Genomic DNA, 27,711 nt, shown 5'->3' with positions numbered 1-27,711 from the left:
CATTGTGGGAAGTGTTCTCATCATATACCTGTGTACTGTATGGCCAGTAGTAATGTACATAAGACGGTAGTGGTTTAATGATACCATACTTATTAATACAGTCAGGGAATTGTACCCCTCAGTTACAGCAGGGGTTCCCAAACTTTTCAGGCCGCGACCCAAAAATAATGGGGTCAGAGAGCCGCGACCCCCACTATTATATGGGGTAATTTTTTTTTTTTTTAATAAAAATAAAAAAGGATTTTTATTTTTTAAATAAATGGAAATGTATGGTTGAAACATGCACACGTTCAAACGCACACACACTAATAAGCATTGGAGGCTTTTAACCAGGGCCGGACTGGGGAAATCATTCAGGCCAGGAAATATAGTGCAAAATATAGCCCCAGTCAGGCCACTTTTTAAGCAGGGGGTCTGGGGGCTAGCATATGTATGATTAGCAACAACACTGATTTTGATGGATTTTCAGTTTTTTTGTAATGTCAGATTGAAAATAATACAATCTTTTATTCAACTTCAGCCCTGATCATAACACCACATATACATTTTATAATTCTAACCCTTTAAATGCCAGTGTGTGTGATGGCATATATTTGCAATATATCAAATGCAAAGTAGATTTTTCTGGGGGGGATTATTACAGGCTAGCATGTGTCAATGATTAGCAACAACAGTCTTTTGTAAGGGTCCCGCCTCCACCAATCACATCTTTTGTGTGTGTGTGAGAGAGCAAGAGAGAGACCCAATCCATTATTATTATTATTATAGAGAGAGAGAGAGATAGTTCTCCAACTTGTGTGAGTTGCAGTGATCTCCTGGTTGTTCCCAACCTAGGTTATCCAACTATTGCTCTGTTGCAACTAGAAACACTGTCCTGGCCTGCTTCTAAGTTCAGTGGCCTGACTGCAAAAAAAAAGAAAAAAAAATTGGTATTTTTTTTCAGAAATCATCTGGCGACCCCCCCGCGGTGGAAATCATCTGGCGACCCCCCCCCACCCCGACTTTGGGAACCCCTGATCTATGGCACAATGAAATCTAATGAGAGGTATGTGGCTGGTTGAAGTTTTCAATCAGCAGATCTATTCTGGGCTTGGTTTTTGAAAGTGCTATTCTGAGGTCATGCTGAGCATTTAGTCTGTTTCTGTATTTGTTTTTCAGGTATGCTAGAGTAGAAAACCCAGATTCACATAAGTATGTGGTGCCCAACTGAATCAACACATCTACAGCTTTTTATATAAAAAAATAATATATATATTTTTTATAAAAATAATTTTTTATTATAATTTTTTATTATTATTGGCGACCCAATAAAAACGGGTCCGCGACCCATTTTGGGTCACGACCCAGAGTTTGGGAAACACTGGCCTAGAGGCTTTTAAATACAACGAGGTCATAGACAGATATTTCACAGACACCAAGCAATGCTGTTGCATTTCATGGCAATCACACAGACTATCGCTCAGTTTCACACCAAACTTTGAGGGGTGGGGTGCTATGTATTTGAGCACACCTGACGACATGGCTGTTGTTATGCAAAGACAGCTGTGGTCGGTACTTAGCGCGTGTAATGGGAATTTATAATATAATGTGAGCAAAATAACAATTCTGAGTCCAAAGTTGAATAAAAAATGAGATAGATTTATTTCCTTATTTGATCATAACAAGGAAATGCTCAGTTAGAAATCAGACCAGTGTAACCAATGGCTGACCACAAAGTGAGACCGAAGTCTCGTTTGAAAACACAGTTAATACACAGTTGATACATGCATATGACGTAGAAGAAACAAAATGGCTGTTTAGAGAAATTAATAATACGACTATATTATGGCTATAGCCTGGAAGGAAAACAGCTTCGTCTAACAGTTCCCATGACCTTGGGTTATGGCTCTGAAGAAACACAATCCAGTGACCTATAGTCTGGGCCTTTATAATAGAATACTCATTGTAAACTGTCTATGTGGCTTATGGCCTATTATGGCAGAACATAGTGTACTACACAAGGAGATGATGAAAATCAACAGACATGGCTCCCATCTACAGGAGTTTAATAACAACCTTGTTTTGGCTGGCCCCGGGGAGGACAGAGGATTACCATGTGTGTCACTTAAAGAGACACACACACATTACACTGATCTCAGTGTACAGTAAACACAGATCCATAATGACATGATAATATATTCCACCACACGCGTGCACACAAAAATGTGACTCGTCCCTCGCCGGGTGCTCACCTGGCTACTTGTCTTTGCATGACACTGGCTCAGGTCATCAGAGACCTGAGCTCAGAGATGGAACAAGCAGCCGTTTTCCGTGTGGTCCAAGTGCCGCGTCGCATCACCGTTTATTATCGTGTAACATTGTTTTGGACGGTAAAAGTGTGCAGGGGACAATAACTGCCTTCTGAAAACATGCAGGGGACCCGCAGAGAGCCACAGTCCTCCCTTTAGTCGAAATAAGCAGAATTGGCATGGAATAAATATTTTATGTATATAAAAATCTCTTCAAACTTTTGTATGTGTGTGTCTATCATTATCCATCATTACACATGGGCAAAACAGAGTCCATTCTCTTCGGTTCAAATAACAAACTCAGTAAGACCGACGGCTTCTCAGTTACAGTGGGTGACAATATTGTCACAAGGAAAGATGAAATTACCTACCTGGGTTCCATCCTAGAGGCTAATCTTTCCTGTGACAAAATGGCATCCAATGTAATAAAAAAAGTCAACCAACGAACTCGATTCTTGTACCGGATACAATAATACCCTGAAGACTCTGGCAGGAGCACTCATTCAAGGGTACTACGACTATGCTTGCACCTCATGGTACCAAAGCACCTCAAAGGCACTAAAAACCAAATTACAAACATCTCAAAACAAACTAGTCAGACTACTGCTTGACCTGACTCCTAGAACCCACCTCACCCCATCCCACTTTGACAAACTAGGATGGCTTAGAGTAGACGACAGAGTACAGCAACTTGCAATGGGCCTGGTCTACAAGATACACTACACGACCAAGGTACCCATGTACATGTCAAAATACTTCCCAAAGGTCAGTGAATACCACGATCACAACACCAGAGGGAGCTCCACAAATCATGTTAAACCCAGATTCGGCTCAAACAAGGGACTAAACACGTTTCGCAATTATGCCACATCAATGTGGAACGCCCTACCCAAAGCTGTAAAAGAATGTGAATCACTACCCACTTTCAAAAACACTCTCAAAGAACACCTACGGGAGACTGCAATTCGAAACTGGCCCCTACAAATGTCCTAACCCAGTTGTACACTAAATGACCAAGTATGGCTTTGTCAGTATTCCAATGTACAGTGTACAGTGTCCCCCACCCACCCACCCCATACCCAACCCCCCCCCCCCCCACCTCCAATGTACAGTAACCCCCCCCACCCAACCCCACCCCACCTACCCAACCTCCTCCAATGTACAGTTTCTACGTCAAATGTATATACACTCTTTTCTGGACACTTTTTGTATCACAAACAGTACTGTATTTGCAAATCTGGTATGTCATAAATGTATAGATGTAGCAGTACTGTCTATCTGCCTTCCTACTGACTCCCCACATGGCTCCTCCCTAAAAACAAAATGGCTGCCGTGATAGCTGTGTGAAATGACAGCTCCTGAAAAGTTTGTTGGATTTTATTGGATTTTATTGAATTTTAATGGATTTTTAACATGGAATTGTACTGCAAGTTGAAAAGGTCTGTTTTATTTAATCTGCTTTAAAAACAGTGGACTACTTATACTGTTTTGGGAATTTTTCTGAAATTGTGCTCTTGCTTGTTAGCAGTAGCCTAGCCTAGCTGGCTCTGTTAGCAATTAGCCAAGAGCTGGAAGACCTGCAGTAGCTTAGCTGGCTCTGCTAGTTCTGCTATCAATCCAGTCCAGAGTTGGAAGAATAATCTCCTGTTTACCTGCCCATCACAACCATCTTACTGCTGCAGTGTGGCTCGTCTATAGCCTAGATCTGCAGCAGAGGCTTATTGCCTGAGAGATATATTTTTTACTTTGGCCTGACTTGGGCCTCCAGCCTGCTACACCTGGGCCTCCAGCTCTACTGGGCCACTAGCTGCACCTGGGCCTCCAGCTATACTGGGCCTCCTGCTCTACTGGGCCTCCAGCTCTACTGGACCTCCAGCTCTACCGGGCCTCCAGCCTGCTCTACTGGGCCTCCAGCCTGCTCTACCTGGGCCTCCATCTCCACTGGGCCTCCAGCCTGCTCTACCTGGGCCTCCAGCTCTACTGGGCCTCCAGCTCTACTGGGCCTCCAGCCTGCTCTACTGGGCCTCCAGCCTGCTCTACCTGGGCCTCCAGCTCTACCGGGCCTCCAGCTCTACCGGGCCTCCAGATCCACTTAGCCCCCAGCTCTACTGGGCCTCCATCTCCACCTGAGGACCTCCAGCTCCACTAGGCCTCCAGCCTGCTCTGCCTGAGCCTACAGCTCCAGGATGACATCGGGCGCCGGTCCCCCACTGGAGTGTTCCACTACTGGCTGTTGCCAGATCGCCAAGCAGTTGTAGGATTTGCTGGAGTGGGTCTCCCTCCTCACCACCATCCATCTGGATGAGCAGAGACATCGGGAGACCATCCTGTCGGCTGACCTGAGAGAAGCACCCCCCCCGCGCGCGCGCCCCCCGTTCGGCTGGATCTTCTAGGGAGAGCCTATACAGGAAGCAGGGAGCCAAGTCCAAGCTCTACAGCTCCACTCCTACTCACCTCCCTCCCCAGGCCTGGTCTAAAGTGCGGTCGAGGCGTAAGAGGCGAACCTGGGACTCTCGTCTTAGCCCTCCACCCCATGAGTCTCTCTCACTCTCCAACAGATTCAACATCCTGGAGAGTGTGGAGCTTGACCACCGGACACCAGGGGCCAAGAGGCAACGTCCGGGGTCAGGCTCACCCACTCCTACGGCTAGGAGCTGTCTGGGCCCCCCACCACAAGAGCGGGAGGAGGATCTGCCAGCTACTCCTAGCATTTCTAGGCGCCCTGGTTTCCCGGTCTTCACCCCCAGACCGAAACCGACCTCCTCTCCCGGGGCGTGGGAGCAGGTGTTGCAGCAGACTGGTCATGCAGGAATGTCCTTCACTGCTGCTCCTGGTACCACGCCTGTAGCCGACACGCAGGAGGCGTGGATGGGTCCCCTGCCTCACTCTCTGAAGGATCCCCCTCGCCAGCCGCACCCCCCTCCCACTCGGAATGGTAAACCTCTACAGAGACCCACAAGGCATGGTGAGCCCTGCACCACTCCCCCCCCCCCCCTCCCTCTGTGCTTGTCATTGGGACTTCAATGGTGCGTCATGTGGCTGTCCCGAGGGCCAGAACCTACTGCCTCCCAGGAGCCAGGGTCTCGGACATCAAGGCAGCACTCCCTTCACTCATTAAGGACCATCCTCAGGCATCATCCATCATAATCCACTCCGGGTCTAATGACATTAGGTATCAACAGTCTGAGTTATTGAGGGAGGACTTTAGGGCCCTGATCTCCACAGTCCAGTCATCTAATAAATCCTGCATTATCTCTGGTCCCTTTCCCTCCCCTAGGTATGGGGATGGCAAGTACAGCAGGATCCGTGAACTTCATATCTGGCTGAAGGGTTACTGTTGCCTAATGATGATTCCCTATATAGATAATTTCTATGTTTTCTGGAGACGTCCGGAGCTCTTTGCTAGGGATGGCCTTCATCCCAACTGGAATGGAGCCCGGCTGCTCTCCATGGGTATGGACATGGCTCTGAGATCCGCAGTGAGTGGGAGTAGGGAACTGGTCCGAAAACATAGAACAGTGGATGTGGCCTGAAATGGGGTGAGTCCGATCCATCTCATAGTTCCTTGTGTCCATGTTTTTAAAGCCACTCCCAGGGATCAGGCGGATCAAAGCCCTATTGATGGACCTACTCCTAAAAATATCTCTGTTGTATGTGATGGTTTGTCACGTGGTAGGCGCAGTTATGTAGAGGAGAGGGGTGTGGTCAGGAGTAACCTGGTGGATCTTAAAAATGAGAGATATGTACACCCCTTGTCTCAGGTTTCTGTTCCCATAACTTCTGTACCTAATGATACAGTCTCTGCCACAGTTAGTCTGAACAGCCCATCTGCCTTCAAGGATAGGAAAGGGCTTGGCCTAATCCATTTAAACATACGAAGCCTCCTTCAACAACATAAGTTAGACCATCTGAACATTTTAGTATCTCAGGCTGATCCTGATGTTCTGGTTTTATCAGAAACCTGGTTAAAAAAATCTGACAATGACTCATCTGCAGCTTTACAGCACTATAATTTATATAGAAGCGACAGAGCTGGCAGAGGGGGTGGTGTTCCAATGTATGTAAAATCCTGTTTGTCTGTTTCAGTATTGAATACCATCACAGTTCCAAAGTGTTTCGAATTACTTGTGCTGAAGGTTGATTTGGGGCCTTGTAACTCTTTAGTTTTGATTGGTGTCTATAGGCCTCCAAAAGCTGAGGCTAGTGCTACTGATACAATTATGGATATACTGTCATTATATTCTAATTCAGAGATGCTAGTGCTGGGTGATTTTAACTTGGACTGGCGAAATGCTGCTTCTAGTTACCTGGAGGAGGTGAGTGGTAACCTCTGCCTTACTCAGTTGATTACTGAGAGCACTAGACCAAACCCTAAAGATCATGCTAAATCCACTCTCATTGACTTGATATTTTCTAACAGATGTGACAGGATCTCTGCTAGTGGTGTTTTTGATTTAGGCATTAGTGATCATTGTCCTACGGTCTGTGTTAGATCCACAAAGCTGCTGAAATCAAGACCGCGTATTGTTCAAAGGAGAAATCTTAAAATCTTTAACCCCCAAACCTTTTTGGAGGACATTGCTACTAATAATAGTCTATGTTTAGCAGGGTCTGATAATGTGCAAACTGCACTGGATTCTTTTATAAAGACATTTAATTGCTTTGTAGATAAACATGCTCCTTATAAAAGGACTAGGATTAAGGATAGGGTGGCACCGTGGTTCTCAAGTGAGCTGTCAGCATTATTTTCTGAGCGGAACTCTGCATGGTCACGTGCTAGACGCACTGGGGATACGCAAGACTGGCTTTCCTTCAGACAACTTAGAAATAGAACTACTGCAGCTGTGAGGGAGGCTAAATCTGATAACTTTTTAGACTTAGTCTCGAATTCCTACTCTAACCCAGCTAAATTCTGGGGTGCAGTAAACCTGTCAAAATAACCCTGCTACATTGCCATTGTGTATTAATGTGGCTGATTGTAAAATCTCGGATCCTCAGGAAATTTGTCTTGCTTTCAATAAACACTTCATTGAGGCTGGGTCCTTATTTGACAGGTTGTCTACTGGGCTGGCTCCACTGGATGTTGACTCTGACCCTAGCCCAATCTTCGATCATGCCTCGTGTGTACCTACATTTTCCTTCCAGCCATTTTCATCTAGTGAAACTCTCAATATCTTGCAATCCATAGACCCTAAGTGTTCTACTGGTGTGGACAATTTAGACTATTTTTTTATAAAACTGGCAGCCCCTGTCATTTGTGAGTCATTGTCACACATCTTTAACCTTTCTATTGCATCTGGCATAGTCCCGCAAGTGTGGAAATCTGCCAAGGTGCTCCCCTTGCATAAAGGGGGGGATAGGGATAAGATGGATAACTATCGTCCTATCTCCAAACTATCATGCCTAGCCAAAGCACTGGAGACCTTGGTAAACAACCAATTAAAAACCTTTTTCTCAAGTTGCTCAGTGCTAAGTACTCACCAATCAGGTTTCAGAGCAAATCATAGTACTATTACAGCTGTTACTTTGGTCACTAATGACATTATTTCAGCCCTGGACAATGGGAAGCATTGTGCAGTTCTCTTTGTAGACCTCTCAAAGGCGTTTGATACAGTAGACCATCACTTGCTTTTGAATAGTCTAGCTAGCATTGGCCTGGATAAAGCCGCTTGTGCTTGGTTTCAGGACTATTTATTTATTTAAGGTGTCAATCTGTGAATTCAGGTAACTTTCAATCTGATTTCCTGCCATTGTCTAAGGGTGTACCACAGGGTTCGGTATTGGGGCCGGTCCTCTTTACAATCTATATTAATGATATTGTTTCTAGTCTTTCAGCACTAGCAGGTTGTCAGGCTCATCTTTATGCGGATGATACAGTTGTCTACTGCATTGCGGATACTGTTCAGGAAGCTATTGTGAACCTGCAGCTTGCGTTTGACACTCTCCAAAATGCTCTAGCTAAGCTCAAGTTAGTGCTTAATGCTAGTAAAACCAAGTCTATGATGTTTTCTAGAGCCAGGGTTATAGATTATGACATGCTACACCTAACAACAGCAAATGGTTTGTATATTGAAAGAGTTAGTGAGTATAAATATCTTGGTATATGGCTGGATGATAAACTTTCTTTTAAATTCCATATAGATAACCTAGCTAAAAAATTACGGCAAAAGATTGGTTTCTTGTACCGTAACCGCGCTAGTTTTCCTATGTTCTGTAGGAAAAGAATTATACAGGCTGTTTTTTTGTCAATATTGGACTATGGTGATGTCATTTACAGGCATGCGTCTGCGTCTACATTAAGGCCTTTGGATTCTGCCTACCACTCCGCCCTAAGATTTATTACGGGTGACAAATATGATACTCACCATTGTCTTTTGTATGAGAGGGTAGGCTGGCCATCTCTCTCGTTGCGACGTAGTTATCATGGGTATCTTTTTATCTACAAAGCAATTATTGGCAAACTTCCACCTTATATTACATCTTTGTTGGTCTGGAGTGCTGTCACCTACCAAACTCGTTCGAATGATCGGCTTGTGCTCAGGGTGCCTCGAGTTCGGTCTGAGCTTGGAAAATCTGCCTTCTCCTACGATGCTCCATACACATGGAATACCCTGCAAAAGACTCTAAAGCTCGGAACATTCCCGTCATTCATGGAGTTTAAAGGCATTGCACTTGACCTATGTACTGAATCATGTAATTGTTTTTAATCCATCATTGTAGTAATTGTAATTCATTGTAATTATTAACTGTTATGATATTTGTGTCCTTTGTTAACTCGTCATCACTGTAAATGAGGGAAACCTCAGTGCTTTCACGAGTATAAATGAAGGTTTGAAATGAAATGAAATCTGTATGTCGTGTGTGTCATATATGTTATGATGAATTGAAAATGGGGGACCCTGATGTAAACAAGACGAAAGTCTTTCTCTGGTCTGCATCCCCTTAACAATTGTATGTATTGAGCTGTACTGTACTGTACCCATTCTGCAATCTGTTAATAAACGTTTCAATCAATCAATCAATCAATCAATCAAGCAATCAATCAATCAATCAATGTGTGCATGCGTGGGGGTATGCACGTGCATGCGTGCATGGGTGTATGCACGGGCATGTGTTTGTGTGTTGTGTGTTTGTGTATGTGTGTGCGTATGTTTGGTTGTGTGTGTGTGTGTGTGTGTGTGTGTGTGTGTGTGTGTTTGTGTATGTGTGTGCCGCGTATATATGTGTGTATGTGTGTGTGTGTCTGTGTGTGTCTTTTTGTATGGGCTGGTGAACGCTGCCCTTCAGATAACCAAAGCTGCAGTTCTCTTTTGATGATGTCATCTCCTTTCTATCCCCAAATGTCTTCATCAGCAGGGTCTGGAGCCTCCCAGCGTGGGGCCCTCCCATCCTGGGCAGGGCTAATGCATTCAGTCGGAGATAATGGGGCGGGAGTATTTGGGACTTGGACCTTCGGCCCGACCCTGGAGGGATGTAGGAAAGCGGACTAAATTATTCATCAGACGCCACTGATACGAATAAGAAAATAAATGTTTGATGAGTGCCATGCAAATGTATCTGTCTGTCTTTTTTCTGCTCTGTTGCGGTGTTGCTGGATAGCGGCTCTACAGACCCAAATAAATGTGTGAATGAATCAAAGAACACACAAAACACACACGAACGCACACAAATGCACACGCGCACACACACACGCACACGCACACGCACACACATATACACACACAGATGCACAAGCGAATGAATGCACACACACACACACACACACACAACAGGTTAGAGGCTCCATTAAATAGAAATCAAAGTGGAAAATCAGGCTTTTTCACTGCGTCAATGGCCTGATTTTATCGTACGTTGTCTCACATTGTGTATAATAGCTGTGAGAGCCGACCACTCCATGATGAGACATAATCTGTGGGCGGTCTTCATCACAGCATCACAGTATACAATCAGTGGCACACACACACACACACACGTCACACACACACACACACACACATTATATAAACACCGCTAATTGCAATTGGCCACCTCCTCCTGTATGCTGTAGGTGGTAATAGTTTGTGTATGTTGAGTGCCACTCTTATGCGTGTAGTGTGAGTCCGTGTAGTCTCACGGGAGGGAAACGTTTTGGGAGCCATTTCTGTGGCGCACAAAGGCCACAGAGTGCTTTTCCATCAGCAGGCTTGTTGTCTCCTAGTTTGCTGTGAAATGGAGTTTTGTTGTGATCCATTAGTGTTTCGTATCCTGCAGCTATTACACCGAAACCCCCTCAGCACCCCTGTCGTGCACCCCCCCCCCCAAACATATATAAATACAAGCATTCACCCATGTGTGTAGACTCACACACACACACACACACACGGACACGCACGCACACACACACACACACACACACACACACACACACACACACACACACACACACACACACACACACACACACACACACACACACACACACACACACACACACACACACACACACACACACACACACACACACACACATACACACACACACACCGGGATGGAGATGGAATTGGGGCAAGTACACAAAGTGTTAGTTGCCATGGTAGCCAGAACCCCCCTGCTCTCCCGAGAGTGAAAACTTGGAGGGTGGCATCAGTGTCAGTCAATAGATTTCTTCCGCCGGTACACTACTTGAGCCGGGTGCATGTTGGTGGCTTATTAGATATGGCGAAACTGAAACTGACAGGATAATTAAATGCATTGCACCAAAAATGGTTTGGAGCTTACAAGGTGGGAGCAGATTGCTCTGAGTAGTCATCAAATGTCGGTTGATATTCCTATCTCTGTGAGACCATAATGTAATTGCTTTATTCGATACAGGTCACCCAGCGTGCTAACATTAGCCTGAGGAGGTGCGGGGGGGTGGGCTGTGTATGTACAATAGTTTTGTCTGAAATGACAGTCTGTGTCATTGTGTGCGTCGGTCTAAAGGATTAAGCATGCTTCAGTGCTCGTTAAAAGTATTGCTTAAACTCCCTTTTACCTGAGAGAACGGCTGATGGCAACTCTATACCAGAGTCTTTAAAGGTACAATCTGTAAATGTTGTCAAACAGCGACCTCTAGGCAAAAGATGACAATGTGGTGTAATATTCATGCCTTGAATATATCATTTTACGACAGGCGGGCCAGGCGCACCTTCCTGTTATGTATACCTGCACCAGGGGTCCTGACAGTCAGTTGGCTGCCAGCCGTGGATGGAGTTACACTCATGCTTACCTTTGCAATAAACCTCTTAATGTAATCTCCTCGTCCTGAATGATTATTCTCTTTAAATCGAATACGACATGGTGTCAGAAGCAGGATGAACATGGATATCAACGGAGTCCCGTCGCCACGGATGAATTGGGATTCTCTGGACTTACCGGGAGAATGGAAGAAGTTCAGACAGCACGCGGAGCTAATGTTTTCGGGCCCACTTAAGAAGAAAGGAGAGGACGAGAAATGTAGCTACCTGCTACTGTGGAGCGGAGAAAAAGGGAGAGACATTCACAACACATGGACTCTCAGTGCAGATGAAGCAAAGGTATTGAAGAGCTACTATGACAATTTCAAAGCATACGTACTTCCAAGGAGGAATACGATTTTCGCTAGGTACAAATTCCATGAAAAAACCCAGCAACCTAGCGAGTCATTTGAACAATTTGTCACTGCATTGAAACTACTCGTGAAGGACTGTGCATATGCGAACAATGATGAGATGGTTAGAGACCGTATAGTGTTTGGCATACACTCAGCAAAAGTAAGAGAGAAACTGTTAAACGTTGGATCAGACTTGTCATTAGACAAAGCGATAGATATAGCTAGAGCCCACGAGCTAGCACAATCTCAGATAAAGAGCTTTACTGGCGCCACGAGCAGCGCGCAGGAGCAGCTCGTGCACGAGGTGCACAGACATGAACAGAAGAATACCGCACAGAGGTACCGCCCCAGAACAGAGTGGACAGAGAGAGCGAACAGAGCGAGCGACACAGACACACGAAGGAACTGTGGATACTGTGGGAGCAGAGCTCACAAGGAAGGAGATAACTGTGCAGCTAGAGGGAAACAGTGCACGAAGTGTGGAAAATGGAACCACTTTGCTAAAGTTTGCAGGGCCGGTATTTTCAAGAAAAGGTCAGTACACGAAATTAGCATGCGCTCTGAGTCAGGTGAAGAGTCAGACGAACTATATGTAGACACCGTGACAGACAGACGGTTTGATGAAACAGAACAAGCTTTCGCAGACATACAAATAGGAAAACAGGGCACAGAGCTTAAATTTAAGATAGACACAGGTGCACAAGTAAATGTAATTCCTTTGAGAGAGTATCACAGTTTGCAAGATAAACGCAAAATACAGCCTACTTCATGCAGACTGACAGGATATGGTGGAGAGAAACTAGTAGTAAAGGGCACATGCACGTTAAAGTGTAAATACAAAGAGCGTGACATGCTGTTAGACTTTTACATAGTAGACACTCAGGCACCCCCAGTTCTAGGTTTACAGGCATGTCTGAATATGGACCTCATTAAACTAGTGTTGTCAGTCACTGCATACACAGATAAGCAGACCATCATGGAAGAATACCACGATGTGTTTAAAGGGATCGGACTATTCCCAGGAGAGTGTCACATCCATATAGACCCAGACGCCACGCCAGTAGTCTGCCCACTGAGAAGGACACCGATCGCCCTGCGTGGCCGACTGAAAAAGGAGCTACAGAATATGGAAGACACACAGATCATCGCTAAAGTCATCGAACCAACGGAGTGGGTCAGTGCACTGGTCATTGTTGAGAAACCACGCACAGGCAAGCTCAGAATATGTTTAGACCCTAAGGAGCTTGAAGTGGATTCCCAGCTTAAATTCCCTATTACTACTTCTTTCTGCGTTGTGATTTAAACCTTTTTACAAGCTCTTGGGATCCACTCTTTGCCAAATGCAGCCCAGAGAGAAAAATACGGCACTGCCGTTTGAAATGAAGCGAGATCTGAGCAGTTTGAAAAGAACCCGTTTTTAATGAAAATAGATTTCAATCAGATGTTACAAAAAGAAATATTGTGCAATGAACCTGCGAGACGCATCCAATATGCCGGATGTTCGCAGAAATTCAGACTAAATTCTCAATAAAAAGCTTGTCTATAAACAGCCTCGCGTCTCGAACTTCTTCGTCAATTTCTTCTCCTTGCTGGGTCTGGTGGAGAAAAAGGGTGTGTTTGTTTCTTGTTCCTTCCTGGGTTTTTGGGTTGGTTCTTGTGTCTCCTGGCGAGGAGTTTTTGGTTATATCTTATTTAGGCTCCGCCTCTAATTTTACGGCAAGCGGGCGTTTTCAAAACTCTCCTCGAGTGTTCCTATTGGAGGACACTTATTCTCAGCTCTCATTGGCTAACTCCTTACCGTGACGTTTTGCACCGAATTAGGTCACGATGTGGATTCTAAGTCCAGAATGCTTTGATCAACTGATCCTTTGTAAAGAAGAGACTGTCTGGCGTCTCTCAAGGCAGTTTCTTTGTCTTCTTATTTAATTGGACCATTTGCCTAGAGCACTAGGGTGTAAAATCACCCAGTTTATTAACTTTCCCAGGAAGTTCAAACGAGACTATCTCTTTATTCAATCAGCAGCTGCCTGTTTCAACACCCTGGTTAAGAATCTTGAGGCCACGCAGCTGCTTCAAATCAACGATACGTCTCGTTTGTTTTGTTGATAGAGGCAGAGAAGCCAGGAGAAATTGTGAATGCATTTTACCTGTCGGTGTTTCTGCCATTCTGAGACCCAAGGTGTACAGTACAATAAATAGTTTGACTGAAATCTACTACAGTTTCCCCGGTTTGGGGATTAATTATCCCCAAGATACATGTTAGTAATTTCTCAAACAAACTGTTTACAATTACCTTAACCTTACTGTTTAACCTAATTACCTCAGAGCCAAACCTTTCCAGAATCCTTCTGACTCATTTTCCATATTTGTTAGTATCATTTGCTTTCAACACCCACATTACTCCCTCCTCCACTGACCGACTATGGACCCATCTTTATTTACACAGTTCTCTATTCACTCACACCGTTTAACAATTTCCACTCATTTGCAGGTTATATACAATGTATCAGTTATATCAATTTCACTTCAGTCTAGGTCCGTCCCTTTATACAAAAAGATGATCGTACCAATTACCAGGTTTAGACTATACTTTATGTGTTTTTTTATCCAAATGTGTCTGTTTTGTGCAATTCACTCTGAAAGAAAAGACCTTACATTGCATTTACTATCTAAACATTTCTAAAAAAGGAGAGAGCTTAGCTAATGAAAAATCAAAAATTAATATGTACACGCCCTCTCCAAGGCCTATCAGTTACACTATCCCTTCCTTTGCCTATGTATACCGTTTAGGCTTCTGGATGACTCGTTGTGGTCGAGTATCTTGTTCCGGGCTTGTGCTAAGCACTGGTTCCTCTGGCTCTTCTGGTACCTTCTCCAAGTCCACAGAGGAGAAATTATTATGTTCCAATTCATAATCTTCTCCTCTGTCTGGTTCCTGTAAAAAACCTTCATCTTCTACTGGTGGCCAATCGTGGCCCCCTCGGTCTGGCTCGCCATAATCATCCGGGTCTTCCCCATCGTTTGGGGTTAGCGCCGCCTTCACTTCGCCTTCGTGTAACGGTTGCGACGCCCCGGTTTTACCGTCAAGGTCTTGTGGTTCAGGTTCCCATTCTTGGTCCGTATTGGTTGCTTTTACACAATGAGTAACGTGAAACCACATAGGCGATCCTTCAACTTGTAAAGCCCTCTCGGTGGCTCGAACGACTTTGTATGGCCCTTCTCGTCTCGCGCCAAACCACTTGCGTCTAAATACTTTGACATAAACGTAGTCGCCTGGTATGATTTGAGGTGTAGTCTGCCTATTCACCTCCTCCCCGGTTTCATGCTCCTGTCTACTGGAGACATGAACCAGAATACTTTTGTGTATCTTTGACATGTATTTTACGTACTCACGCATGTCGTTGTCCAGGATGTCCAAACTCGGACCTTTGCCTGTCGCGCGCAAACCTGGTACTACCATGCAGCGACCTAGCATCATTTCGTGCGGTGTCAGACGCAGACCGCGAATTTCGCTCGAACGACAAGCCATCAAAGCTAACGGGAGAGCGCTTAGCCAATTCAAGCCTGTGTGTTGACAGATCTTTACCAATTTGTTTTTTAGCGTCCCGTTCATGCGTTCCACCAACCCCTGGCTCTGCGGATGATAAACGGCCCCCAATCGCTGTTTTATGCCTAAGTGTTGGAGTATTAAACGCACAGTTTTGTCTACAAACTCTTTTCCATTGTCCGACGAAATTCTGTCCATTAAACCAAAACGGGGAATTACCTCTTGGCACAGGAACTTAGCCACAGATGCTGCATCCTTGTGCCGGGTGGCGCACGCCTCCACCCACCTTGAAAAACGACAGACAACGACAAGAATATATCTCTTCTGATTAATGGGCTTAATCATGTCAATGTAATCAATTACAAGGTCTCGCATTGGGCCATTGGGCGTGGGGATATGTCCTGGTGACACACTAATCCCCTTACGTATATTGTTTTTCAAACATATTACACACCTCTGTAACACATGATCAATTTGACTGACCAAATCTGGCGCCCAAAAGCCATATTCTCTGATTTTTCTCCTTACCTCTCCTTTATGCGCATGGCAAAAGTCGTGCGCCGTGTGGATCAGCAGTCCGACCAGGCCAGCAGGAGCCACCACAAATCCACCGGCGTCGCGCCACAAACCTGAATCATCCTGACTAGCTCCCCTGGTTATCCAGAGGTTCCGCTCCACCTGACTAGCCTCCTCCTGGAAAGTCAAAACATCTTTGTAGGTTATCTTGTCCTCTAACTCAACTCCGTGTGTGATAACCAATACCTTGCCTGTTCTGTCAGCACCTGTCACTTCCTTGGCAGCTTCGTCCGCTCTTCTGTTCCCTCGAGATATCTTGGACTCGTCTGACTGATGAGCAGCACACTTGATTATCGCAACCTGCTTTGGTTTCATAATTGCTTCTAACAAACGTTTAATCTGACTACAATGTTTTATGGCGCTTCCATCGGCTTTCTTGAATCCTCTCCCTTTCCACACTGTGCCAAATAAGAAGGCGGTTCCATGTGCATAGGCGGAGTCGGTATGAATATTTACAGTTCTGCCCTCTGCCATGTTACATGCTTCCGTCAGTGCGACCAATTCTGCTAACTGGGCTGAACAAGGTTGTGATAATGCTTCGGCTTTTTCTACCACAAATCCTTCGCCCTGTGACCTTACCACGGAGTAACCTGCTTTTAGTCCCTCGCCAACACGATAACAAGAGCCGTCAGTCCATAACTCCAGATCTGGACTGTCAAATGGAAATGCCTGCAAGTCTGCTCTGAGTTTAGAGTACCTCTCGACTTCGACTAAACAGTCGTGGGGCTCTCCATCTTCAGGCGTAGGGATGTCAGCTGCCGGGTTCGTTATGGAACACCTGACCAGCGTCACATCTTCCTGTTCCAAAAGTCTGTAGTAGTGTTTAATGCGAGGCATCGTTAGTGCATATTTACCGGACTCCAACAGACTCTTCAAGTCATGCCTCACCATGATATCCACTGGATATCCCATCGTAATACTTGCGGCTTTTTCGTACATCGTATACACTCCAGCCATTTCTCGGTAGCATGGAGCCATCCCCATCTCTACTTCCGAGTAGGCAATTGAGTAGTACGCCATCGGCTGTGGTCGCGCCCCCACCCCTGTGTCCTGGGCCAACACCGCACACGCCTGCTTCTGATCTGGTGAAGAAGAGACGTATAGTATGAATTTCTTGGTATAGTTAGGCAACGCCAAGGCCGGCGCCTCTAACAGTCGGGACTTGATTGTTTCGAATGCCCGTGAGCCCTCTTCGGTCCATACCACTTTACTGCTCAGTTTATCAACGCCCGTTTCTTTCAGCATCTCTCTCAATGGTTTCACTATTTCCGTATAGTTCTCGACCCACGGAGAGCTGTACCCCATTATACCCAGAAATCCCATTAGCTGTCGTACCGTCACAGGCTTGGGTGCCGTCCTTATGGCCACCAAATGTTCTTCTGAAATAGCCCGATGGCCCTGTGAAATTGTTTGTCCTAAATAGATCACTTTAGGTTTACAATATTGCAACTTTTTCAACGACACTTTATGGCCGTTTGCCGCCAACAGTTGCAACAGTATCACGGAATCGCGATGACATGTTTCCTGATCGTCCGCGCACAGTATCAGATCATCCATGTACTGAATGACCCTAGAGGTCATGACTTTATCCAACCCCTCTAAATCCTCCCTTAGGATTTTGTTGAATATGTGTGGCGAATGTTTTAGTCCCTGCGGGATCCTAGTATACTCATAATATTCATCCTTATAAGTAAACCCAAAAAAATGCTGGCACTCCTCGCTCAAGGGCACACTAAAATATGCACTACACAAATCTATAACTGTATAGTACTCGGCTTTCGACGGGATAAATGTCAATAGCACATGGGGGTCGGGGACATCGGACGGATAGTCAAGTAACACCTCGTTGATCGCTCTTAGATCGTGCACCAGCCGGTAAGAGGTATCCGGCTTCTCCACGGGTAGCAACGGCGTGTTGCTCCGGGGATCAGTTGTTTTCCGTAAGACTCCTGCAGCTAAAAGTCCTTTAATTTGTGGCTCGATTCCAGCCACTGCTTTCTCCTTCAATGGATACTGTTTCTTCCAAGGCAGGGTGGCCCCAGGTCTAAGCTCCACCTTCACAGGTTGAGCGGACTTGATTAGTCCAATGTCAGTGCTGTTCTTTGCCCACAGCGTCTCAGGCACCGCCTCCATCATGTCCTCTTGGAGGCTTGATGCATTAGGGAGTTCTCCCAGTGTCTCTTGGGATAATTGCACAGTTTGGGGATGACCCATCCCTGTGCCTTGAACCATGATCTTAATAAACCTTTTATCAGGGCTTATCCAGATCCGTTTGTTTTCTTTCATCTGTTCAAATTCTATCCCTTCAGCTTTTTTCATCATTTCGCCTATGTGTTGTTGATCACATGAGCTGATTACCTTCAAAGTCACATGGGGAACACTATCCATTATGCCGTGCTCTTTACGCAGATAGTCACTCCGTGCAATACGTAACGCTGCTCCCTGTGGCCCCAATATGATATTGGTAGCATTCAGCTGTACTTTGTCAGGTTGCACCCTCAGCCACTCCTTAGTCTGTGACGAGTCTGCATCTCTATGATACTGCAGAGTGCAGTGATAGGGGGTCTTTGGATCCCTTGCTTCAGGCATATTGGCAGTGATAAATTTCTCCCATTGTAAGGCGGGGCCAAGTAGCTCTTGGTCCAATCCCCCTAGACAATAGATCTCTGGTGGTTGACTGTCAATCCGTTGTACCATCTGATAGTACTGGTCTTCTCGTTCGGCTATCACGCAACCCTCCGCAGTACATTTAATGTCCATCCCCAGTAACCCCAGCCCATCTCGGCCGAGCAAGTTAATAGGTGTGCTCTCCGAGACCAGCACAGGGAGAGTCGCTTCCCTGCCTTGATATCTCAGAGTCACAGGTTCGGTAACAGCCGTCAGCTGGTTTATTCCCTCAAATCCAATTGTCCGTACATATCGACCGGACAAGGTTAGGTGCGTCGCGTCTTGGGGTTATACTACCGTGTAAGCCGCGCCGGTGTCTGCCATCATCTCGACAGATTTGTCATTCACCGTTACGCACACAATAGGCTCCTCCCTTAAAGACGACACTGACAGCTGACACCTCCCCATTGGACTCTCTGGGCCTCTTCATAGTGATTCATTTGGCCCTCTTGCTGGATTTACCGGGCCAATGTTCTCATTTCGGTCTTGGACTCGGGGTTGACCTTGGCCTTGCCAAGTTCTTTCCTGGTCTCCCTCTCCGGGTTGACAAGCCTGTCTACAGTTCCGTGAGATATGACCAGTCACCCCACACGGCCAACACACCACCACCCGTGGCTGGAATCCATTCGGATTCCGGGGTCTGCCTCCTCCTTTCGGTCGTGGTTGCCACTCTCTCGGCCTCTGTTGTTGGTCCGGCGCATAACCCCCTTGTGTTCCCACTTGAGCCCGTCTCTGTCCCTGTGGTTCCCCTTCATAGCCTGTCCCATCTCTTGGTTGTGGGGCCTGGACTAAGGCTTGAAGGTATTCCACTACCTTTACTGCCTCGGTTGGCTGTTGGTACATGATCTTACGTTGTTGCTCTGCATCCTTTTCCTTTGCTCTTTGCTCTTTCTTCCGATACAGTTCAACGTAATGCTCTATTTGATCTATATATAATTCCAGCGCCATCTTTGACAATGACACCACCTCGGCCAATTTCTGTCTTACCTCTATGGGGAGGCCGTTTTCAATCTTGGTTCTTAACTGGGCTTCATGCATAGGGTCAAGTCCCGCCTCCCGACCAGTTGTGTTCTTCCACGTGGAGTAGGCTTGTTGTACGTATTGCCTGGGGTGCCCTGATGTCTCCAAAGTACCAATCGGAATTTGGTCTGCGTGCAGTCTCATTGGATAGGCTTCTCGTAGGGCCGCCCACGTTACTCCCCTGTACGCTAGGAACAGGTCCGCATCATGCGCTCCAGTCCCCACATGACCATGCAGGCGAGCCGTCTCCAGTATCCTTTCCATGCTGTCTTTTCCCATCATGGTTGTCAATATCTTCTTGACATCCCCCATTGCCATTTCTGTGCCAACCATCACCTCCTCCAGTTTGGCAATCCAAGGATTGGCCCCATTCTCGAGGGGCGGCAATTTCTCAGTCACCTGTGTCATGTCCGACACCTTCAGGGGGTGATATTCCAGGTCCTGTCCTCTTATTATTATAGGAGCCATGCGGATAGGGGCTTGCATGTTTCTCGTCTGGGCTCTTGTCTGTCTTCTCTCCATTACACGCTCTTGTATCCGCAAAAGGGCCTCTTGCTTCTCTCCTTTTTTGTCTTTCAGGTCCTTTTGCTTCCCCTCAATGCCAGCCCGCGTCCTCATGAACGTATGATATTCCTCCCCCTCCGCTTGCATGGCCTCAGGGTCGGGTCTTTGTCCTGCTAGGACCGTTTGATCTTGGTCCAAAGTCATGAGCCCCTGCTCTATCTCCGTCAGATCATCCTTTATCCGTGTTATCTGTACCCCAAGTACGATGTCGATAGTCTCCAGATCCTCACCTACTCCAACCATAGTCACATGTGGTGGTATTGTGAGATCAATCTTGTGACTGTCAGGTGCTACCCCCTTGTGGCCCTGGGGTTGGGGGGAGGTAAAATGCTGGGGGGGAATGAGCTCTCGATATATAGTACGGGGCGTAGGAGCTGGGGAGCTTTGGGGGTGCTCCAGCTGGTGGACAGGCTCTCTCTGGTAGTCTCTCTGGGGGTTATACTCTCTCTGAGGCTGACCGTGGGCCTTCTTCACCCTTTCCGACTCTTTCTTTTCCCACTCTTTCTCTTTTAACATTGCCTCATAGCCTTCCTTATTCTTTCTCTCAGCTGCTTGTATCACTCTTGTTCGCTCTGTCTGCTCTTCTATCCTATCCCTTGGTCGTGGGGTGGTTACATATTCTCTGCCTGACCCAGTCTGGGCTGACCTGTCTGGTCGCCGTGAGGCGTCCACACCCTCTCTGTCTGACCTATTCCAGTCTGACCTATCTGGTTGCCATGAGGCGTCCACACCCTCTCTGTCTGACCTATTCCAGTCTGACCTATCTGGTTGCCTAGCTGTCAGCTGAATAGATGTCTTTGCTTGTCCCTTCTCTAGGTTCCCCAGATCATCTGTCAACTGGTAAGGGCTTATCATCTCTAGTAAAGGTAGGATGGGATATATTGGCTCCCCCTTCTCACTGGCATATGGCGGGGGTGCTAAAGCTTCCTCAATTCTTTCCTGTTGGACCATAAGATAGGAGGCTGGGTTGGGTGAGGCTAACTGCACCGCACTTTGGGCGGTGACAGGTGTCGTCTCAGGGGCCTGGGGAGTTCTGGTGACCTGGACTACCCCCTCTACTGGTTTGTCTGCATCATTGCCATTTGCAACGGCCTTCCTTTCATTTTCCCTTTTCTCACCTTCCCGTCTATAAGCTTTTAAAAAGGTTGTCTCTTGCAACCTTTTCTTTGCTCTTTCCTCCTCGTCACCCTGATAGGTGTATGCCTCAATTAGTGTTCCTATTTTAGCTATTAACTCCAAATCAAAAGAACCATCGACTGGCCAACGTTTCCCATCCTTCCATCTATCATTCCATCTTCCTGATACATAACTTGCTTTTCTCAAATAATATTTGTTACCTCTTGTCGTGTCGTGTTCATTTGCAATAATTTGTACTGGACTTTCTTCCATCCACCCAATTACGGTCGACTTACCTGCGTCGGTTTTGTCTTTTATCTTTTTATATGCGTTTAGATTGTCTCGTTTTCGCCCCATTTTTCTCTTGTCTCTTTTATCTCGTAACAATGGCAACAGGCAGAACAATAGCTTGTGTAATCCCTATCTAAGTGTAGGTGTCTATGCTTTTGTGACTATCTCCTACTCGGACAGCCAATAGTGGCACTGTGGGCCCTTCCTATTCTCTTCTGTCCCTTGTTCAGTTGAAATTCCTATTCTTACCTGATTTGTGGTGTTCCGCGTGTCCAATCGAACTGCTGTAGATCAGAGCACACAATGACAACAGTTCTTGTTAATTTATCAACCGGACTTGTACTTTACTCTGTCTTTTTAATCAAATTCCTGAGAGGTTCCTTTCATTCACTGTACGAGTATCTTTTTTACTTTCCTCATACACTCTTAAACATGAGACAATTGTAATTGATACATGTGTGTGATACCACCCGTTTCTACTCCCTGTTTTTCTTCTCGTTCGATCTCTGTCAACACACTGGGTTCCTATGTTTCGAATTTCCGCTCTCCTTTACTTCCGCTTGGTTCTGCTCCAATTCTGATACCCCTCGGAAAACAAAAACATCGTGATTAATATAGTTGCATTCATTTTTTCACATTCTTTTTCATTATTCAGTACCACACCCCCCAGGGGACAAAAAAAAACACAATTGTACACACAATCCTATCCCGTCAACTGCAACGCACGGTCGTCCAGGAACGTCCCCCGCCTCACACCCACACGCACGCCCCGGCCCTCCCACTCCCCAACCCTGAATGTCCACCACCCAGATCAGAGAATAGTCGCCAGCGCGGACGCCGGGCACCACGGCTTTATCGGAACGCCCACACCTACCCTGCCACCCTCCGCGCCATCCTTTATCACCATCATCGCATACGCAGGCGCAACCGAGCGGTGTGGGTCCCCAGACGCAGAACCAGCCGCGCAGAGAGTCTTGAACACGTACGTCACACACACCCTGATAACATTCACACAAACTACTATAACCGCAAACATCACCACAGCACACAGCAAATACTTAGCAATTGTCCATCCTATGTAACCCAACCAACTTTGGCCCCAGCCCTCCCACGAGTCCTCCCGCGTGGGCTGCATCTCCCTAGTAATATTCTTCAAATGCTCTATAACCTCCTGTATGCCGCCTATGTCATTTTCGGGGACAAATGTGCAGCATTCCTGACCAATCAATGCACACGTGCCTCCTGAACTTGCCAACAGGAAGTCCAAACCCGTCCTTGACTGCAGCTCCATCAGTCTTAAGGACCGTAACTCTTGAGCCTCCAGGGCCATACCTCTCGCGGTCGTAGCCGTCATATCCTCAAACACGCGAGCTAGATGGTCCAGTTCACCCATGTTTGCATACGTCCCCCACCAGGGAAACGCCACCCTGAAAAAGTGGTCCGCATCCATCATCCTCCTCCTCCTTGACTTGGGAATCGTCGGCAAAACATCCGACACCCTCATAGCCGGCACCAAATACCCCAACGCACACCTACCCCTCCACTTAATAGGCAACGCCGCGTATGCATACTCACCACAAATCCAAAACGCCCCCCTAGGGGCCGGCGCCTCCGAATTCTTACCCCATATTCCACTCTTACCCTTGCAGCCGTCCAAATATCCCACGTCCTTACCACCTGACTTCCCCTCTACGCACATCTCAAACCCAGCCGCCCTAAACGCCACTGGAATGGGGCTAGTTTCCTTAAGACCCCCATAACCCACTGCCTTATTCGACCCCTGTTCCCGGCCCAAATACCTCAACATCCTATCATGACCCACCCCGTCGCATAGGCCGAGCAGAGGCTCGTCCCTCAACACATTGGCATGACACTTCGTTAAGGGGTGTGCAATCAAGGGAAGACCTGTGTCGCCTGCTAGCGGGGCTAAGCCACACACATAACAATCCGACCTATTGGCTACCTTAGCCACAGTCCTCGCCATTCCCAAAAACAGATTACCGTGATGGTCTGGCTGCGACCTCCTACCCACTACCACCACCTCTGGCTGTTCAGGTCGCAGATATGGATCATACATTATAGTACCGATCAACACACATAACCAAATCATTGCCACGGCACACCCCCGAAGCACCCGCCTACTACTGTCACTCAAACCAGGAACCATGTTTGTCTGTTCCGTCCTCCTCTTCCTCCCTCCGTCACCGGCGCGTATCCTAATATGTCCTGCAATCCCCACAAACAACAACACAACTTTATAACCGAACATACCCTCAGTCTACTGACATGAAGACCCCAACCTAAACACAACACCAGGACATGTAGAAAAGGCCGCAACGTAGCTGCCAACCGGCCAAGAGAGAACCAGGCCAGAGGGAAAACATGTAACCCCATGTCGGTCTACAGAAGGAAGAGGGGGGAGGGTGGAGAGAGGCACAGCAAGTGGGGCAAAGGATGGAGCGGGGGGGGGGGGGGGGGGAACGGGAGAGAGGAGGGAGCAAGAGAAAAGGAGGGGGGGTTTGAAGGATCATCAGGGAAGTGGGGGGGGGGGGGGGGGAGGGGTTTCAAAGGAAAATCAAGAGAAGGGGGGGGGGGGGGTTCAAAGGAACATCAGGGAAGTGGGGGGGGGGGTTTCAAAGGAAAATCAAGAGAAGGGGGGGGGGGTTTGAAGGATCATCAGGGAAGTGGGGGGGGGGGGGGGGGGAGGGGTTTCAAAGGAAAATCGAGAGAAGGGGGGGGGGGGGGGGGGTTCAAAGGAACATCAGGGAAGTGGGGGGGGGGGGGGTTCAAAGGAAAATCAAGAGAAGGGGGGGGGGGTTTCAAAGGAAAATCAAGAGAAGGGGGGGGGGGGTACGCAGTCCCGAACAGACCTGTTCCAAACCATAAAACACATTTATCATACTGCCCAAACGTCTCCTATGGAGAAGGAGGGAGAGAGAGAGAACAGCAAGAAAGCTAGAAAAAGAGAAAAGAGGGAGAGAGAGAGGAAGACGAGGAGAGAGGAGAGGAAGGAGAGGAGAGAGGAGGAGAGGAAGGAGAGGAGAGAGGAGAGAGGAGGAGAGGAAGGGGAGGAGAGAGGAGAGAGGAGAGAGGAAGAGAGGAAAGAGGAGAGAGGAGGAGAGGAAGGGGAGGAAGGGGAGGAGAGGAAGGAAAGGAGAGAGGAGAGAGGAGGAGGAAGAGAGGAGAGAGGAGAGAGGAGGAGAGGAAGGGGAGGAAGGGGAGGAGAGGAAGGAAAGGAGAGAGGAGAGAGGAGGAAGGGGAGGAGGAGGAAGGGGAGGGGGGTAGAAAGAGGAGGAGGGGCTAGAGAGAGGAGGAAGGGGAGGAGGAGGAAGGGGAGGGGGGTAGAAAGAGGAGAAAGGAAGAGGAGGGGCAGAGGAGGGGCTAGAGAGAGGAGAAAGGAAGAGGAGGGGCAGAGGAGGGGCTAGAGAGAGGAGAAAGGAAGAGGAGGGGCAGAGGAGGGGCTAGAGAGAGGAGAAAGGAAGAGGAGGGGCAGAGGAGGGGCTAGAGAGAGGAGAAAGGAAGAGGAGGGGCAGAGGAGGGGCTAGAGAGAGGAGAAAGGAAGAGAAGGGGCAGAGGAGGGGCTAGAGAGAGGAGAAAGGAAGAGGAGGGGCAGAGGAGGGGCTAGAGAGAGGAGAAAGGAAGAGGAGGGGCAGAGGAGGGGCTAGAGAGAGGAGAAAGGAAGAGGAGGGGCAGAGGAGGGGCTAGAGAGAGGAGAAAGGAAGAGGAGGGGCAGAGGAGGGGCTAGAGAGAGGAGAAAGGAAGAGGAGGGGCAGAGGAGGGGCTAGAGAGAGGAGAAAGGAAGAGGAGGGGCAGAGGAGGGGCTAGAGAGAGGAGAAAGGAAGAGGAGGGGCAGAGGAGGGGCTAGAGAGAGGAGAAAGGAAGAGGAGGGGCAGAGGAGGGGCTAGAGAGAGGAGAAAGGAAGAGGAGGGGCAGAGGAGGGGCTAGAGAGAGGAGAAAGGAAGAGGAGGGGCAGAGGAAAGAGGGAGTAAGAGGAAGAGGAGGGGGAAGGGGAGGGGGGGGGGAGAAAGAGAGAGAGAGAATGGTACGTGTGGGAGAAAGAGAGAAAGAGAGAGAGAGAGAGAGAGAGAGAGAGAGAGAGAGAGAGAGAGAGAGAAAGGCGCGTGTGGGAGAAAGAGAGAGAGTGAGAGAGAGAGAGGAAGAGAGAGAGAGAGAGAGAAAGAAAGAGAGAGACACTACACACATCTGATCGCTCTATAGCCACACATGACACGCTGCTCAGGACGGGAGTTCCAATGCCTCTACCGCCCCCCAGTGCACATCACCGTACACTCCACTTTAACACGGCCGCGTCTCCCAGGTTGACTCTGACGCCATCTAGTGCTCTCTTAACCACATCATAATTAATTTCAGTCTCACACGCCTCACACACAATGTCCTTTCTCACAAGTGCGCATGCGCGCACTCTGATGCGGCCTCTCATTCACCATGCATCCTGCATACGTTCAAACTTTCAGCCAATACTTTGTAAACATTAGCCCACACCGCAACTCACACAGCTCATTCACCACAAACGACCATTCAGTTACACTGCAATATCGCCCCATTCACAACATACAGTATTAAACCCCCCAAGCGAGCCATGACGAGCTATCGTTTGTAGCATGTTGCTAAGCGAGCCACGACAAGCTATTGTTTGTAGCACGTCACGCGCTACGACACGCACGAGTTCTGACGAGAACGCGCTCTGTCCAGCACGAGCATGCACGCGCCCCCCTCCACGAATAGTTGGGTGGCGCATTGGACGTTGCGTGTGTGCGCATTGGACGTTGCGTGTGTACCCGATTCAATATTAAAAACCGTTCTCAGTCATATTGTAAGTGCCAATTTACAGATTTAATCCATACACATCACGCAACGTACATAACCATAAATCCTTTCACTCATACTCAAACATCATACACCCACAAATGTTTAACCATAGCTTGCAACATACGACTCCCCATTAAGTACTATTCTTATGTTACAGCCTATCGCCGTGTAAATTTAACACGCCCGGCGGTGCCCAAGGTTAAACCAGACCTATTTGTGCTCCATCTCTACTTTAGAAAATACGACGCACATGTGCTAAAGCCAATACTGTAAGGCATACAACGCACATGTTTACCTTGCTTAACCTTGAGCACGAACCTAGACATGTCTCTAAATACTTCCTTACCTTTTTTTAATGTTCCGACTTCCAGCGGCGTCCCGTTTATTGTGCTAAAATTCTACTTTAGAACGTACTACGCACGATTGTGCTTAAAACCCTTACTTTAAGGTATACGACGCACGGTGTGCTTAAAATCCTGCTTACAGGACATATAACGCACACAGAACCTAGAGCCGCCATCCTTTGGTCAGAACATTCCATTCAATATCTCTTTACAGCCATATTTTTAGCAACCCCCTCGTTGGTTCGAATAGAGCCCCCATATTTATCATCACACTCACCTCTTAGCGACTCCCTAGTCACTTGAAGACGGATCGATTGATCAGTTGATTCCCCGTTGACCGTTCGTGAAGAAAGCGAAGAGAGAAAAAAAAAATAACTTTTCTTTGTTGTGATGACAAAACGAGCGCGCTGATTCTTTGTCACGGCACCACAATGAAGTGGATTCCCAGCTTAAATTCCCTATTACTACTTCTTTCTGCGTTGTGATTTAAACCTTTTTACAAGCTCTTGGGATCCACTCTTTGCCAAATGCAGCCCAGAGAGAAAAATACGGCACTGCCGTTTGAAATGAAGCGAGATCTGAGCAGTTTGAAAAGAACCCGTTTTTAATGAAAATAGATTTCAATCAGATGTTACAAAAAGAAATATTGTGCAATGAACCTGCGAGACGCATCCAATATGCCGGATGTTCGCAGAAATTCAGACTAAATTCTCAATAAAAAGCTTGTCTATAAACAGCCTCGCGTCTCGAACTTCTTCGTCAATTTCTTCTCCTTGCTGGGTCTGGTGGAGAAAAAGGGTGTGTTTGTTTCTTGTTCCTTCCTGGGTTTTTGGGTTGGTTCTTGTGTCTCCTGGCGAG

This window comes from Notolepis coatsorum (genome assembly GCF_963971535.1).
Source record: "Notolepis coatsorum genome assembly, chromosome: 10".
Taxonomy (NCBI): Eukaryota; Metazoa; Chordata; class Actinopteri; order Aulopiformes; family Paralepididae; genus Notolepis; species Notolepis coatsorum.
This window is presented reverse-complemented; position numbering follows the sequence as displayed.